An 18,259-nucleotide genomic window follows, 5' to 3' on the forward strand; every position below is an offset into this window, starting at 1 on the left:
CGATCGAGGTGGGCGCCTGGCCGCACTCCGAGCATCGCCCTTGGCCTCCTGGTGGTGACTTCGGGGCAGGCAGAGGAGGGAGTGAGCACAAAGCCAGCCTTTCATGCAGTTTTGTTAGGGGAACCACTGACTGAACCTGCCCACCCGGGCCAGGCACCACAGTAACCGTTTGCATGAGTTTTCTCGTGACAGGAGGTCCTGGTAAGGAACGCGGAACTAACAAGCCACCACCAACCGGAAGAATTCAGGAAAGGTCAATAAGAGAGGAGACTCCAGGCCGTATGTCCTACCAACCTCCCAGAATCCTTCTCTCTGGAATCCATCTTGGCTGAGCGATGTGCGCGCCATTGGGAAGGACCCCGAGTCAGAATGATTGGCCAGAGACAACCTGGAAACTAACCCCGTTACCATAAAATCCAAGACAGCGAGTCACGTGACAGAGCAGTCCTCCTGGGTTCCCTTACCCTCCTGCTCTCCGCCGGGCGCCCCTTCCCAGTAAAGTCTCTTGCTTTGTCAGCACGTGTGTCTCCTCGGACAATTCATTTCCAAGTGTCAGACGAGAGCCCACTCTCGGGCCCTGGAAGGGGTCCCCCTTCCTGCAACAGTTTGATGGGCTTTTTTTCTTAAGGCACTTTCACAAGTCTCCTTTCTCACCTCACGCCCTCTTCCCCAGGGCCCTGTGAGGTAAGCAGGGCAGGTCATGAGACTCAAGGGGGCCGAATGAGCTGGCCATGCTCGCGTGCCTGGTAGGTGAGGCTGGAACCCAGGAGACTCCTGAACCTCCTCTCTCCACCCCCCATCCTCACCCCCAGACAGGAACCCCTCACCTCTGCGTGGAGTGTCTCGCTTTTCACACCACTTTATCTTCTCTCTTTCACTTTCTAAGGTCCCATGATAATCCTTTGAGGTACATCAGGGATCACTGAGCCTTGAGCAACCAAAAAAGACCTGGGTTCTGAGCACGGCTTTGGTACAGCTGAAATGTGTGACCTTGGGCAAGTTCCATCCCCTCTCTGGGCCTCCATAGCTGTATGTTTTCCTCTATAGGGTAAAGGTGTAGGCATCGATACACCTGAGGTCCCTTTTAGCTCTGACATTCTTAGGTTCTAAGCTCCATATAACGGATAAGAAAATCGAGGCTTAGTATGTGGTTGGTGTGCATGGGAGAAAGCCCTCCTGCTGTTGTCCCACGGGGACCTGCCTTTCCTCTCCCCTCAGCTCAACCCAGGAACAGGCGAGGGAAGCACCTGCATCCCAGGGACTCATTTAAAGGAGAATCCAGTTTTTTGGCTCCTTTTCTGGTCTGGACCCAGAAGCAGGAAGCTTATCAGTGTTTAATGAAGCCAGGACCAACCTAATTATCAAAGGCACTTTCAATAAGCAACTTTCACTCCATGTAGGGAGCTAGCACACTCAGAATAAAAAGAGAAGGAAAGCCATTATCTTGAAATGCCTGGGCGCCTACCTGGGCTGAGCCCTGTGAAGTCATTATGAATAATTACGGGCTATCGTCCCAGCACAGCACACAGTCCTAGCTGGTACAAGTAATGAGAGGGAGCACGAGACCCCTGACAGGCAGGGAGGCTGAGGTCATCCAAAAGGGCAACTTTCCCTTTTTAGTTTCCTTCCATCCCACTTCTTACGAGTGTCCCCTCCCGGCCCCTTCATTTCATAGTTCTGGTTTCACTCCCAACAGATTTGTTATCCAAAGTTTCTTTTCATTCAGGGAGAAAGTCACTGTGCCCTGAGACTCTATAACTGTGCACTCTAGAAGCTTTACTGCAAGAGCTTTCCCAATTTTCTACCCAGCTCACTCTGAGCTGAGGCTTGCTTATACTGGGGTGATGTAGGGAAGGTGGTGACGTGTGGTCAGTTGAGATGAGGTGGACAAAAGGAGAAGCTTGTTTGGAAGAGAAGAAATTTAAAATTATGCTTGGACATTTAAATTGAAGATGCAGATTACACATCTAACTTAAATGTTAGACTTACACATCTAACATTTTCAAATATGGAGTGTAGGGAAGGGTCAGTGCTAGAGATACAGATTTGAGAGTCATCAGAATATCTGGCACATAAATCCATAAACCAGCTGAAATCATTCACGGAGAATGTGTTCACAGAAAATGATGGGCATGCAGGACTGGACCCCTGAACCTGGAGCACCCAACATTTAGAAGGTGAACAGAGGAGGAGCAATTGCAAATTGGAACCAACGGCTGCTACTGAAAGAACTGCCTCAGCTGCTGTGAAAAAGCAAGACTAGGTGATGCTGACAGAAACAGGAAACAGAGGAAAATTATATCCCTTCTGCCTTCCAGTCTACCTCTGGCGAGCCCTACTGGCAGAACCTAACAGGGTGCTAGATAGTTGAGCAGAAAAGTAGTTTTCACAGTTCTTGCCCCAGCATCACAAAGTAAAGGACAGAAGGATAGGATTGCAGCTGAGAGACAATAGCTGAATAACTGGCACGCATTATGGTTCTTGCCTACTGTCTAAGGCCAGTCCAACTACTGCTTTCTCTCATATTCACCTCACGGTCTCTGAGAGATAAGAGGTGGTTGAGTAAAGCAAAGATCAGGGGAGCCGGCATCAGCTGAGAGAGCCGCCATACTGGGGAAAGTAGATCAGCCTATTAGCATCGAGATCAGAATGGAGCTGCTGGGAGCTGGCAGTGTCAGAAACCCATAGCACTTGAGTGACCTAAGCTGATGGAAGGATGGGAGGAGAGGCAAGAGTGAGGGGAGGTCAGTATTCCCTAGGAATAAGGATGAGAAAACGGGCTTTCAGCTGGGATTCAGAGAGTAGAGCTGGGAGAGCTAATTCTACCTCTGAAGCCTCCTTTCCCCACATCCATCTGTGTTCGGGGCAGGGAGGAGCAGGGAACACTTAGTGGAACTAAATAACCCCGTCCTTCCTTTCAGATCCCTTTGGATTAAGTTCTTAATGGACTTCACCAGGGGTGGGGCAGGGTGGGAAACCAGAGATCTGAGAAGGGTGTGGGGATATTGGTGTCGGGGGCACCTAGGCAATTCAGTTTTCTGTCTGGAGAGCTCTCCCATGCCAACAATTCTTTACCTCTAATTTAATGTCCTAAAAATTAACAAGAGAGGCAGGAAGTACTGCTGCCCCACTAGGTCCTGACTGACTCACTTCTGTCAGCTCACCCTTCAGATTCCTCCCATGCTCACCACCTGCTAAGCAGGACCACAGCTCCGGAGCAAACATGATTTATAGACCTGTCAACCATCTCCATATTGACAGGATATCTGAGCTTAACCTTCTGAAATCTCTAGCTATCCAAAGTTTCCTGTGGAGGTCCTAACGCTTGGTGATTTGAGTCCCACTCCCAATCTATGTGGTTATATAGACTCCCCCTCTCTCCCATGTTCCCTCTACTGCCTCAGGAGACAGAAGGCATTTTAAGTGCTTACAATCAAGGACTGGGGAAGACATCCTATAATGCTCCAATCTGGCTTCCCACGACCCCATGATGACCAGTATGATTCCCATGACCCCAGTATGATGACACTGAAATCCTGATGGAGTAATCATAGTTCAGGCATCAAAAATGGAGTTGGGTGGCCATGGAGGATCTGGTCTGACATGTCCCTGCACCACTAAGAACTTGAACTTTCTGTGAACTGTACCAAACCGAAGAACACCAGCCATTTTAAAACATCTGCTAGCTGCAACCTTGTGTCCCAAGGTTGTTCCCCCTTGTAACTATGCAACCATTTCAGACCCCAATCATCCTTGCTAAATAAGCACCCTTACTTCTTGCCAGCTCCAATTATACTTCTTGATAAACAACTCATGTAACTAACTGTGACCTTGAGGCTTTTGCCCTTATAAACTTTCTCCATTTTGTAGTCTAGCAGAACACAATTCAAGTGCTGCTTGAATCTGTGTCTCCCGGGCTGCGGTCCTAACAAATCCAAAATAAATGCCTCTTTATTTCAATCAGGTCCCTGCTTCTGAAATTTTGGTTAACAAGTCCTTCAGTGCAGCCAGGCTAGGACAGGAGTCCTGAGCCCCAAGCAAGGACTCTGGCCGTTCCCCCATCACATCTTCTTGCACTGCATAGCCCCCTACCTTCTGCAGAGGTTTGGCTCCTTGGTGCCTTTTCCTGGAACCCTCAGCCTACACTCTACATCTGATCTCTGCAGAAAAAGATGATAGAACCTAAGCTCACCGCTGATTTGGACCAAAGCCCTGGTGATGATTTAAACTGAAATGCATTAATAGCTCTGAATATTTCATACCAGGTACATTAGAACAACCAGCATTATTTATTGGATGCTGATCACCCATCATGGGTATTAATACATTTTGCTTCACAGTGTCAGCCAAAGGGAAATTAGCTTCAGGAAATAAGGTAGGAGGCTTTTGGTAGGAGGTTTTTGCCTCAGGAAATAAAAAAATAAATCTTGCATGGATGGAAGGTGTGGCCTAGTGGTGTTATCCAACCTCACCCTGGCTTCTAGCAAAACTTCTGCAAGGCTCACGAAGAGGGTTTTTAAACCGCCATGTGAGTAGTAGTCCCACCATCATATCCCAGACAAAACCAGACTGGGCTGAGCCTCCGCTTTCTCCAGCAGATATTAATTTCCCAATGTCTGAAATGGAGCCCAATGTCTAGCGCTTCTGGTTTTCTGCGGAGGATGATAAAGGAGTAAATGGGCTTAATTGATTAAGTTGATTCGAGAGAGAAGCTCACAGCAAAGGGCAGCTCTATTCTCTCATGCAGGATGCAGTTTTCATCATATCGAGTCTCTGGCACTGCTCCCTTTGACCTGTGCTCTCAAACCCATTTATCAGTCAGGGTCTGCCCAAGAAACAAACCACTCTAGCTATTTTAAGCAGCGAGAAATTTAATACAGAGAATGAGGTGCTTATACACCTGCTGGAAGGTTTGGAAGAGTGGGCTCTAGACTAAGCCTCCAAGGGTAACTCATGGAATTTCACCCAGCCGACCCACCAGAAGTATCAGTCTAGCCTTATCTTTTCCTTATTTTATGGTCACGCTGATGTTAATTCACTGTTAAAGAAATAAACTATAAAGAAAATATATTTCATTTCTAAAGCAATGTAAAACACTTTAGTTTATTTAAAATTTTTTTGTCATAAGTATATGGCTCTTCAAGCCTATTGGGGGTGTGGGGAGCCAATTAGAAAAAATTTCCTAGGAGCATTTTATGGGATCTTTCACTCACAGGACAATTTCACTTGTATATTGCACCCTGCCTGTTTACCTGGCCTTGCTCTGATCACGTCCCGGTTCTCCTTCCCTCAGCATTCAGCCTCTCCATCAGATCCAGCCTGTTAACATCAACAAGGATGGGGCCCCATGTTCAAAAAGCAGGGAAAAAGTGCCATTAAAATTACTAAAATATGAAGCCCTTTTCTTTTTTCCCTTCCTTTCTCTCTTGATTTGTTATGGTGTTTATTTGTTATTTAATGTCATTCTAAGTAAAAAAAAAAAAAAAAACTTAAAAAAATTTTGAATTATTAACATAAATTTTACTGTTCATCTTTATTTTGCACAACTCCAGTTTAAAATGCAAATGTAAGGTCATTTAGTTCATATGCAGAATCACCAAAGTTACATAATTCACATTTCATAGTTTGTGCATCTACACATATTTTTTTCTTACCAAAAGAGTAGAAAGGCATAAAACTAACTCAGCTGTTTTCATTTGACTTCCTCATATGTGCACATCCTACCAACACTTCCTACTTACAGCTTGTCGATGACTAAAGAAGGACAAAAAGCGAAAGGCACTATGAGTGGTCCTGTTTTACCCTTTCCTTCTGTGTCATCATTTTCAGTATTAGAGGCTGGCTAATTCAAGAAAGTCAAAGAAGAAAGAAAATGGCATTAAATAGCAAATAAACATTGTAACAAGTCAACAGAGAAAGGAAAGAAAGAAAGATAAGGGCTTTCTATTTTAGTAACTTTAATGGTACTTTTCCCTGCTTTCTGAACAAGGGGCCCCATCCTTGTTGATGCCCTAATGGAGGCAGCAACAAAATCCAGTGGGAGACCTGGGGGGAGGGAGACTCATTCTGACAGTGGGGATCTGAGAGTAGCATGAAGGACTGGACTTGGACTGGATACACGTTACTTTAGTCTTAGTTCCATTAAAGAAAAAATTATTCTGACACTCGTTAAATAAGTAAGGAAGACTTTATTCAGGACTATTGCAATAGGGAAGAGAGATTGGGCTCCACTCCCAGTACAGCAAAGGCAGCTGGGGATTTATGGCCAATCAGCAGAATGAGGGGGTCAGTGGATGGAAAATTTTTAAGAGAACACATCAGGGGTGGAAGGAATCTTGCTAAACTGATTTAACGGGATCCTTGCTAAAGGCAAGGTCCAAAACTTACACATCAAAGGTGGGGATGAGGAACATCCGATGTCAAAGGTGGGGGAATTGTCACCACACTGACTTAGCAGGGCTCCTTGCTAAGACTGGGCTAGGCAGGGCCACAGGGCAGGACACAAGATGGGGGCCAAGGTCAAGGCCTAGTTGAGAAAAGGCTTAGAGGAGCCTGACTAAAATTTGGTCGAGAGAGCCTTTGTCAGTTCTCAGCACTGTGCACATCTGTTTATTGCTGAGGCTGTAAGAATTTCTTTGGGTACAGGGAGGGACGTGTGTGGGTGGCAGGAGGAGGGGTAATTCAAAAACACACAGGCCCCAGGGCTGGGGATCTGGCTCCAGGCCCTTAACCTTCAACTGTAAGAATTTCTTCTGCCTTGGGACGGGTGGCAGAAACCCTCACTCTACTGAAGCAAGGGGCTTATTTGTGCCCCAGTGTGAAGCCAGCAAAAGCTACAGGGTTCCCATCCTGGCCTCAATATCTCGATGTCCTATAGTCTCATTTCCAGTGACTGAGTGTAGGTGTGGGATGCAAGAGCTGGGAGGACTAGGACAGAGAGAGGGTCTAGGTGAACCTCGTGCCTGGAATCTTTTGTAGCCCACACTCCCACCCTGCTCACTCAGAGAGATACCAGCCAAATAACTGAACTATAAAACTATGGTGGGGTTGGAGCGTGCTTCGGGGTGTTAAGAAAAATTATCCAAAACTTGTAAATAAGGCAAAAATATTGCTGCATACAGTGGTTAAGAATCTGCCTGCCAGTGCAAGGGACATGGGTTTGAGCCTTGGCCAGGGAAGATCCCACATGCCGTGGAGCAACTAAGGCCGTGTGCCACAATTACTGAGCCTGAGCCCGAGAGCCCGCAAGCCACAACTACTGAGCCCACGTGCCACAGCTACTGAAGTCTGCATGCCTAGAGCCCATGGTCGCAACAAGAGAAGCCATGACAATAAGAAGCCCGTGCACCGCAACAAAGAGTAGCCCTGGCTTACCGCAACTAGAGAAAGCCTGCACACAGCAACGAAAACCCAACACAGCCAAAGCTAAAAAATAAAATAAATAAATAAATAAATTTATAAAATATATATATATATATATTGCTGCATACACTTTCAAATTTATACTAGAGCATTTCCCAGCGAGCCTGCCTATGCATCTCCTGACTCCCGAGGGACTATACCTTTGTCTGATGTTGATAGGGACCCACACTCTGTAAAGTTAGATGTTAACTTTTACATGACTGATAAGTTGTAAATGATTTTTTTTTTTTTTTGTCCAGTAGAGACTCAAATATATTCTATCCAGTAGAAAAGATAGGTCCAAACATTACAGTATTCTTGCCCTGAGGAAATTAACCAAGTTTTGTAGTTAACTTAGCAATCTTTCTTTCTCTTGCTATATTTACTGCCTCACATACTTTTCTTTGAAATGACTTTACCATTCTGCTCCTTCCCTCATTAATGAATTAAATCAATGCTCACTATATATTTACATGAGAGTCATGTCTTACTTTTTGAAAATTATATTTTGACAAGGGGAACTTCTCCTGACCTGCAGTTTCTATCCCCTCTAAGACTCCCCCATAGACAACCACATCATCTAAATACAACCAGGGAGAGAGACCACAGGATGCCTGAGTGATGATAGTAGTGGTGGTGGTGGTGGGGGGATTCCTAAGGAGGGCTCCTCTCATTTTCCCAGGGGATAGGACATCTTCCCGCATTTATCTCACAGCAACCATTTCACTCTGGAGTCTCTGAATCCCACAGGCCTGAGCCTGGGCACGCGAGATGAGTAAGATGCCCACCCCCTCTAGCCACACACACAGCGGGCTCTATAGGTCCCTGCTCCACTTTTCTCTCTTCCCCACCTCCTCCCAAATGCTCCTCCTCTTTTTTTCCTAAATGCATTAAAGGACTTGGAGTTAGAATGAGAAAGATATAAATGGCAGGACCCAAAGCCAATTTGTTTTAATATGCTATTGAAGCATGTGCTGAAACGTATTATTTTTGCATACATTACTTTGAAATGCAAATTACAAGAACTGTCAGTAACTATCTCGATAATCTCCTGGGGTTAAAGGACAAAGGGGAGAAAATTACTTGAAAACTCATTTGCCAACACTTTTGTAACAGAGAAACCTCTTCCATTCCCCAGGGCTGTCTTCTACTCCTGCTAAACAGAGTGAAACCCTAGAGTTCTCTTCACACTAAAGTGAATGTGTTACTTTCACAGCCAGTGGCCTTGCAGGTAACTACCAGCCTGGGGGACAGATCTGATAGTCAGAATGTAAACATAGTCACCTTGTTTCAGTTATATTTTCCTCTCTATGACTCCGAAAGGAAAGGGACCAAGAAGAGTCAGTGAAAGGTGTTGAATTAAACTGTCCTAGCAAAGCTGATTAGAACTCCAAATTCAGAGCCCAGGCTAACTCATTCACAGCTCAGGCCTCCTGTTTCTAACCTTAACATTCACTGGCCCAGCTTTATAGTCACAGAAACATTGCTGGTCTGACATTCCTTTATCATGTACCTTCTGAGGAGTCGGACTCCTGGTTAAAAACCCACGTGTGATTTTTCAGGCCTGACCTTGGGCAGTTACAAAGGCTTTACCTGGCAGGTCTACGGGAGAGGCTGCCCTCCCCACAGCAGACTTGGCCCAGTCAGTGTGTTACACTGAAACTCTAAGGGGAGTTTCAGTCAAGGACTCCGGCCCCTGGCCAGTCACGCTCTTTCACACATTCACATTCTTCATCCAGTAACTTCATTCCCATGTCTCTTTATCTGAGGCCTTGGGCCAGGTCCTCTTCAGGCTCTTCTGCCCAGGCCTCCTTGCAGGGGAGGAGGGGAAACCTTAAGACGCTTTTCCCTACCCTGGCTCAGTGCTCAGGACTTTTACACTCTTCATACTTCCTCCTCGCTCCCCTCCCCCTACCTCTCAACAGTGAGATGACCCCACACCTGTGCTGAGCCACCTTTCCCTCCACTGGTGGCTCCACAGGGGAAAATGGAACAGAGGGAGTCAGCACTTCCTCAGTTTTGTTACTGAACCCGATGCACAGAAAGGTTTATTGCAGAGCCAAACAAGGAGAATGGGTGGCTTGTGCTCAAAAACCCTGAGCACCCCAGAAGGGTTTCAGGAAAGCATTTTTAAAGGCAACGTGAGGGAGGGACATCCCAGGGTATGTGATCAGCTTGGTGCACAATTCTCTGACTGGTTGGTGGTGATCAATCCTTAGATGCCAGAAGGTCTGGGGACTAGTGCTCATGATCATCAAGTAGTTAATTACTTCCTTTTGGTGGTGGTTTTAGCACCTGAAAACTCAGGAAATATGCATCAGATACCATTATCTAGGTACTTCAGAGAGGAGCTACAGCAGAGGATATGGGGGAGGGGTCTGTCCCGGGAAGGCCCCATAGGGTCCTGCTCAGTTACAGTTTTAGCCTCTTCTGCCATCACAGTAAGTGGTTAGAGGCTTAAGGCTTTCATTTTTGGTTGGTTATGTAGGAGGGCAAAACTTGCCACCCCAAAATGTCTCTTCAGCATGCAGATTATTTTGAGCTGAAAACAATCAAGGCCCAAAAGCCTCAGGAAGAAACTTTGAACTTCCCCCTAACTGCCTAAAGAATATAGATAGAGGACCTGTTCCAGGAAGGCAGCCATCACCACAGATAACTGTAGTATGATCTAGGTGTGTAGACTGGGAGAAACCTAGAGAAATTTGTTAAAATTCTGTGTCCCATTGCCTCTGCATGGCTCAGCAAACAATTGTTTACCAAACTTTTGCTTTTCCAACTCCATGTCAATTGCGTTGCTCGCCTTCAAAATCCCAAACCCCTACCCCCAACGTTCTCTTTTGTCTTTAGCTGAAGGTGGTATTTAAGGTGAGAGTCTGGGCCATTTGGGTCAGTTACTCAGTTTTTCTGGGTCTCTCCCATGCATACATACTATTAAACTTTTGAGTGATTTTCTCCTGTTAATCTGTTAATCTTCTTAGACCAGCCAGAAGAACCTAGAAGGGTAGAGGAAAATTTCTTCTTTCCTGACAGTTGTGTTAGGGGAACCACTGACTGAAACCACCCACCTGGGCCAGGCCCGATAGTAACCACTTGCATGAGTTATCTTAACAAGAGGAGATCCTGGTACGGAACACGGAACTAACCAGCTGGAAGAATTTGGGAAAGGTCAAAAGGAGAAAGGAGACACCAGTCCACGTGTCCTACCAACCTCCCAGAATCCTCCTCACTGGAATCCATCTTGGCTGAGTGATGCGCAAGCCACCAGGAAGGGCCCTGAGTCAGAATGATTGACCAGAGACAACCCAGAAACTAACCCCATCACCATAAAACCTGAGACTGTGAGCCACGTGACAGAGCAGTCCTCCTGGCTTCCCTTACCCTCCTGCTCTCTGCCTGGGCACCCCTTCCCAATAAAGCCTCCTGCTTTGTCAGCACATGTGTCTCCTCAGACAATTCACTTCCGAGTGTTAGACAAGAGCCCACTCTCGGGCCCTGGAAGGGGTCCCCCTTCCTGCAACAGTTGCTACGCAGATAACTGACTGCTCAGCTACCGCTCTGTCTCTGTCTGTCTCTATCTATTCCAGCTCAGCTGAGCTCCTAACACCCTTGCTGTTTTCATAACCATTAGACTAGGGTACCTTAAGCTCAAAAGTATTGTTTTCCTGATGATAACAGGTAACATTTTTTTTTAGCATTTGCTGTATGCTAGACACAATGCTATGCACTTTATATGCGTTATCTTCACTAATCCTCATGAGAACTGCCTTTATTATTGATGATTGTGTGCCAGACACACTCTTCTACTTTTTTGTAAGATGAGAAAACTGTGGCTTAAAAACATCAAATGATTTGCCCAAGGTCCCACAGCTAGTAAGTGGCAAAGTGGGAACTGGGACATGCATCCGTATGATCTAAAGTCCGAGCATTAATCACCCCACTTTCTGACTGTGCTCCCAGGCACCTCTCCACCTGGCACTTACCTGAACTCCTGGCATGTAACAGGGGCTCACTAAAGGTTCCTTATGTGAATAATTCTCAATTCTCTATCTCTGCCCTAAATGTTCAGTCCTATGCCAACCTTTAGTGCGGGACATTTCAGTTAGTTGCCCCAAAGCCACTTCTCAGTGTGCCCAACCCTGAGTTAATCATACTCTCACCTAAATGTTCCTCCTTCCCAATGGTTCCATTTCTCATAATACCATCATTTCCCCCTCCCCAAGCTAACAACCCTACAGTCATTTTAGACGTATCATTCCCCAATACCCCCAGCCCCATACCAGATCTGATATCAACTTTGATTATTTTTCTCTTTGCAGCAAATCTTAACCTCTCTGAAAGTACTCTGGCCTTAGCTCTCCTCACCCGGGCTGATGACCAATACAGCCCCCTGTCTCAGAGCCCTGCCCCTGAGAACGCTTTTCCCCCTGGCTTCTCAGATCCTAACTGCACACATGCACACATTCCCAAATGATGATGATGGTGAAACTGAGCAGGACCCTGTGTGGGCGGGGGTGGGGGCTCCTGGGCACAAAGGTCTTTGTGTCCCCCATTTTCTTGTTAGCAGGAAGCAGGCTTCATTCAGCCTCCATGACCTTCCCTGAATTCCAATGGGCAGGTTCAAACAGTTGCTGATTAAGGAAGGGAGGGGATCCAGAAACATGGGAGGAAGAGTCAAGAAACAACAGTGCAGCCTTGGGGCAGGGTCCCGGTTCCACCTCAAGGGATATACATTACAGTATCTTTGAGCTGTTTTGCAGATACTAAAACCCCCACCAGGTGGGAGAAGTTAACTGTGTGCTGCCCACAAGCACATAGACCCCAGACTGGTTGGAACCGGAAGGTTGATGATGCAGACTCCCACTTACCTCACCACCAACCAATCAGAAGAATGTCCACGAGCTGATCACACCTTCTTTGAACCATTACTCTAAAACTCCTCACTACCCCCTCCAAGTCGGGGCACACAGTTTTGAGGGCATTAGCCAAGTGTGGTCCCCTTTGCCTGTCAAAGCAATAAAGCTATTCTCTTCTACTTCACACAAAACTCTGTCTCTGAGATTTAATTTGGTGTCAGGGTACAGAGAGGCCAGATTCAGCTTTAATGAGCCACAGAGAATTGCATTTTATAGTAAAATATTTAGGCTTGGTTTTTTTTTTTTAAAGATTTATTTATTTTATTGATTGATTGCTATGTTGGGTCTTCGTTTCTGCGCTAGGGCTTTCTCTAGTTGCGGCAAGCGGGGGCCACTCTTCATCACGGTGCACGGGCCTTTCACTATCGTGGCCTCTCTTGTTGCGGAGCACAGGCTCCAGACGCGCAGGCTCAGTAGTTGTGGCTCACGGGCCTAGTTGCTCCACGGCATGTGGGATCCTCCCAGACCAGGGCTCGAACCCGTGTCCCCTGCATTAGCAGGCAGATTCTCAACCACTGCGCCACCAGGGAAGCCCTAGGCTTGGTTTTGATTGGAGTTGGGGGTCTGTGTTTTTCTTTGAGGAAAGGAGATTGGTAGTTTCATGTCATCATAAATAAAATATGAATTCATGCCCTCCAGACCTTGTCATGCTACAAGGAGCACAAGTTGCCCCAGTTGTCCTCCCAGATCCTAGTTTTTCCCTTTCACCTCTAACTTCCCACTATTTGCTCCAAGAATCCAGTTCCCATTGTTATAAGCAAACAAAAAAAATACCAACTATTTCTAAGAGGGATAGCTCATGTTTATTACGCTTATTCTATTTATTATAGTTGTTAATCATGGCAAGTTTTCTAGGCATGAAAAAGTGCATAGAATAAGTATTTTTATGTCTTTAAAATAAAACAGAAATAATTTTATTAGTAATTGGAAAATTATAAAAATACTGGTAAGAATCAAGTTTGCTGCTACAGGGACTGCAAAACAAAGATTTTTAAAGGTAATACTCTTGGCTGATTAGATCAGGAATCACTGGACAATTAGACCTGGGGACGGGAGTAACTACCCTCTTATCCTTAAGATACCCTTGCTCCAGGCCACTATCAGTCCCACTCACCAAAGGAACCCTATCAGCTTTGGAGCCAGGCGATGAGGAAGGGGTAGAGTGAAGGCCTGAGAGTGGGGGTCCAGAGAAAAAAGCAGGTCTGTGCACCTCTTTGGTCGCTAAAACCAAGGTCCTCAACAGCCCACAGTCTCTCCTCTCCTATCCTAAGATGATAGCACAGGCATTTTAAAGACCATATCTGTCAAGAGATATGAAGCTTTTGCAGACTATTATGAAAGTTTACACAAATCTGATTATCCCCCCAGTGAACCAAATTACAGTAAATTCTTCCAACAAGATTAGCATCAAATAGATTTGCTGAGTTTATTGCCAGCAGCCTTGGCCAGTAATGGAGAAAGAGCAGAATAAACAGAGACCTCTGTTTCTTTTTTTAGTCCTTTCCTTCATTCTCCTTTCCTTTCCCCACTCTCTGAAACTTCTAGATCTTCAAGGGTAAGAGCATGTAAATCATACATGCCATTCATTCAATGATCTGCATCCATTGGGGCAGTTTCATCTGTTCCTGACCACATCCTGCCCTGTCCTTCCTTCCTGCCAAACAGTAAACAGCCCCTCTTTATCTCAGTAGCTTTGTCTCTCTTCTCTGGCATTTTCTGCCTGCTGGGGAGTACTAACTGAGCCAAGAATTGGAGCTGAGGACTTCCCTGGTGGTGCAGTGGTTAAGAATCCACCTGCCAATGCGGGGGACACAGGTTCGATCCCTGGTCCGGGAAGATCCCACATGCCGCGGAGCAACTCAGCCTGTGCGCCACAACTACTGAGCCTGTGCTCTAGAGCCCGCAGACCAAAACTACTGAGCCCACGTGCTGCAACTACTGAAGCCCGCACACCTAGAGCATGTGCTCCACAACAAGAGAAGCCACCGCAATGAGAAGCCTGTGCACCACAATGAAGAGTAGAGAACTAGAGAAAGCCCGCGTGCAGCAACGAAGACCCAACGCAGCCAAAAATAAATAAAATTAAAAAAAAAAAAAAGAATTGGAGCTGAGATGAAAGTGATTTTTTCCTCCCAGATGTCTGGGTATGGGTTGGGTGTGAATTGACCAGTAATTGGGCACAGCCTGGGGTGGTCCTGCCTCCGTCATTACACGACTCAGAAATTTCATCAAGATCTAAATCTAAAGCCATCCCCCCTTGGAGTGACCTGCCCAGCTTTCGCTTTGGCATTTGATTTCTAAATCTTTCTTTAATGTACTAGAAGAGCAGGACTTGTCATTAGTCATAACTGTCAATCATCACCTTGTAAGTGATGTCACATAACTTCATCTCCTCTAACTTCACCACAGCCCAGCTGGGGAGGTGGGTTGTTACCTCTATTTTACAGAAGATTAGGATGAGGCTCAAAGGACACCAAGCTAGGCTGGGACTCTGATGAGACCTCAGTGGGCTCTGCCCACATACCCTTAGCATTCACCTCCATACTCCAAGGCTGCCACTTAGAACATCTGCATGCCTGGAAAACCAGAAGTACCAGAGAGTTGAAGGAGCATCCCTTCACGAATGACAACAGGGTCGGGCATAAGCACGTAGCTTCCTCGCCCTCGGTTGAGATGACTCTAAGGCATGTCTCACGCCACCTCCTAAGGCTCCCCAGCAGGACAGGGCTCCAGTTGTCCACAGTGGTAGCTGGCTTGATAACATCTCTTTATTGGCTTTCTTTTTTTCCCTATCTCACTTTCCCACCCCCGTGAATGTTTCCTGGGATCACTCCCAAAACACTCTGCATTCACATCTATGTCTCAGGGTCTTGCTTCAGGAAAACCCAAGCCAAGACAAGTCACTTCAATTTTTGTTGCTCTAACTTCTAGCCCTGCAGTGGTAGCAATAATAGCAGTAGTTGATGGGCTTCCCTGGAGCATCCAGCTAGGGTTTACATGGTGGGTTCCAGGTAGAATGACCTGCCCTCACCAAGAGGTTCAAATCCCACTACTGGACAGCATGGGATGGGTGAGGTGCACTCATGAGAGGGCAACGGAGAGAACATAGCACTGGAAGTCAGGACAACTGGTATAAGGTAGTGGAAAATACTTAGCAAAAACCTGAGTTCATAGCGTATTTATTCAACTTTCTAAAAATGTTTTGCTTTTCAGTTGATAATCCTTAGCTGAGTGACCTCAGGCAAACCACTTAACCACTCTGCATTGTTCATCCATCCATTAATTCCTCAGACATTTCTAAAGCTGTGTGCCAGGTACAGTGCTAGGTGCACAGATGCAGAGATGTCCCTGCTCTCTAGGAGCTTCTAGTCTGGAGGGGCAGACCCACACTGGGTCTGTGCTATGAGTTTACTGGATCTGTAAACTCAAGATGCAGTGAGAAGTGCATGGAGGGTCTTCCCATAAATCAGACGGAACAACATTAAACATAATCCTGTGTAATGGTATTTGACAGCTGATGAGACACATTTACAATGATTTATTCAGCATGTGTTTATTGAGCTCCCATGCTAGGCACTCTTCCAGGTGCTGGGAACACAATAATTAAGAGGTAAGACATACTTCTGTCCTGTGGAGCATGGAGTGCGTAGGTCAGACAAATAAACAGGGAATTTCCACAATCACATCTCATCCTCACAACATCCATGTGAAGTAGACAAGGCTGAGATTCTGTTCCCAATTTATAATTTAGGAAACTGAGTTCTGGAGAAGAGTGATGACTTGCCCAAAGTCATAGTTAGATCATGGTGGAACCAGGACCCACATAAAGGTCTCACCCTGACTCCAAGCCGTCGTCTTTCCACAGAGACAAATGTTACACCATCTCTGGGCTGGTCAGAGTTAGAATAAAGGAAGCCAACTGGACCTCAGAAGGTGTGAGGTAGATGGGAGAGGTCGTCCTGAATGCCCCAGCAATGCCCCCCAAGCAGCAGAGGTGGAGCAAATAGACAACTGAGCTTGGAACTCTCTAGGCCAAATTCAGGAGGGTCTTCGTTTTTCACATTAAGTCCCTTCCACTGTCTCCAGCCCTTCCAGTAAGGCTTGACTCAGGCTTCTTCAGACACTAATTAATTTGTTCTGAGAGGAAATAACCCAACCTTGGACCCCCTTTGTGATCCTGCTTCCCTCCATGGCTCCCATCTGCTTCCTTCATGCCTAGAAATAAGAAGACTGAAGGGGATAAAAACAAGCCTGCAGATAGGCTGCTGATGATCTGAAAGTCCCATATTGAAATCTTCCCTCTAAACATGGCTTTGGGGGCAGTGGAGAAAGGTTGACAAAGCCTCTGATGAAAATACAAACAGCTGTGGGATGTGGCTTTAACCAGAAATGCTGAATGGGAGTCATGAATAATCTGGCTTTTCATCAGGCAGAGCCAGATGTTGGAGTTGGTGGAGGGGGGCTGGTGAGGAGCAGGAATGATAGATTAGCAATCTCTTTTCTAGGAGTGGGAGGCACAGGTTTCCAGGTACAAAGGGAAGATCTCAGGCCAGGGTCAGGGGAATGACCTCGGGTACCCTCTGTCCAGACAGCCAAAGTCCTTGGCTAGAGAAGCTCCATAACCTGCTAAGGGGCTCTGAACCCAATTCTACTACGTGTGTGTGTGTTGGGGTCGGGGAGGGTGGATCTCCCCACACCAGCAAACAATAGAGTCTTTGCAAATATAATCAAGTTAAAATGAAGTCATACTGGATTAAGGTGGACCTTAATCCAATGACCAGTGTCCTTATAAGAGGGAAATGCAGACACAGAGACAGAGAACCCCAGGCCATGTGATGACAGAGGCAGAGATTGGAGTAATGCAGCTCCAAGCCAAAGAATGCCAAGGATTCCACCACCAGAAGCTAGGAACAGTCAAGGAAGGGCTCTTCCTTGGAGAAGTCAGAGGAAGCACGGCCCTGCCAACACTTAGATTTCAGACTTCTAGCCTCCAGAATTGTGAAAGAATAAACAAATTTCTAAGCCACCCAGTTTGCGGTACACTTTGTCACAGCAAACCTAGGAAAGTAATACAGAGATATGAATACATATATATATAATTGCTTATGTTTTCAAAACAAAATAATGGAACCATATAGCTGTTGGCTGATCTAGGAATGACTTCTTGGAATGACTGGGGGAACTTGGCTCTGCTCCACGTGTCTCTAGAAGGCTTGACCAGGCATGTTCCCAGGCACAAATGAGTAAGCAGAAATAGCTAAGGAGCCTTAATGTCTGGGCCTGGAACTGGCATACCATCGCTTCCGCTTCATTCTATTGGTCAAAGATAGGCACAAGACCAGCCCAGATTCAAAGAGTGGTAAAACAGACTGCACTTCTTTAGGGAAAGACTGAAAAAGACACGTGGCAAGCGGTGTGTATGCAGAAACACATAGAGTGAAAAATTCGAGCCACTAATGCAGCCTGCCGCGCATATAGATAGATAAATATAGATAGATAAAGCAAATGAGTCATTATATTCAGTTTTTTTTTAAATTTTATTTATTTATTTATTTTTGGCTGCCTTGGGTCTTCGTTGCTGCCCACGGGCTTTCTCTAGCTGTGGCAAGCGGGGGCTACTCTTCACTGCTGTGCGTGGGCTTCTTATTGCGGTGGCTTCTCTTGTTGTGGAGCATGGGCTCTAGGTGCGTGGACTTCAGTATTTGTGGCATGTGGGCTCAGTAATTGTGGCTCCCAGGCTCTAGAGTGCAGGCTCAGTAGTTGTGGCGCACGGGTTTAGTTGCTCCGCGGCATGTGGGATCTTCCTGGACCAGGGCTTGAACCTGTGTCCCCTGCATTTTCATAGGATTCCCAACCACTGTGCCACCAGGGAAGTCCCTATATTCATGTTTTTCAGATAGAAAATTTTCAGAATAAGAGACAAGAGATACAAACCCAATGAGATG

The 18,259-nt window shown here is 46.2% G+C and overlaps 1 long non-coding RNA gene across 1 annotated transcript; it reads left to right on the top strand.

The window, feature by feature from the left end:
- Positions 1-4,505: 4,505 nt before the first annotated feature.
- Positions 4,506-17,842, top strand: LOC309660305. The gene is made up of 2 exons (XR_014263329.1): positions 4,506-12,542; positions 12,853-17,842. It is a non-coding gene; the product is annotated as an uncharacterized lncRNA (long non-coding RNA).
- The last annotated feature ends 417 nt before the right edge of the window (positions 17,843-18,259 follow it).

This window comes from Balaenoptera physalus (genome assembly GCF_965194825.1).
Source record: "Balaenoptera physalus genome assembly, chromosome: 1".
Taxonomy (NCBI): domain Eukaryota; kingdom Metazoa; phylum Chordata; class Mammalia; order Artiodactyla; family Balaenopteridae; genus Balaenoptera; species Balaenoptera physalus.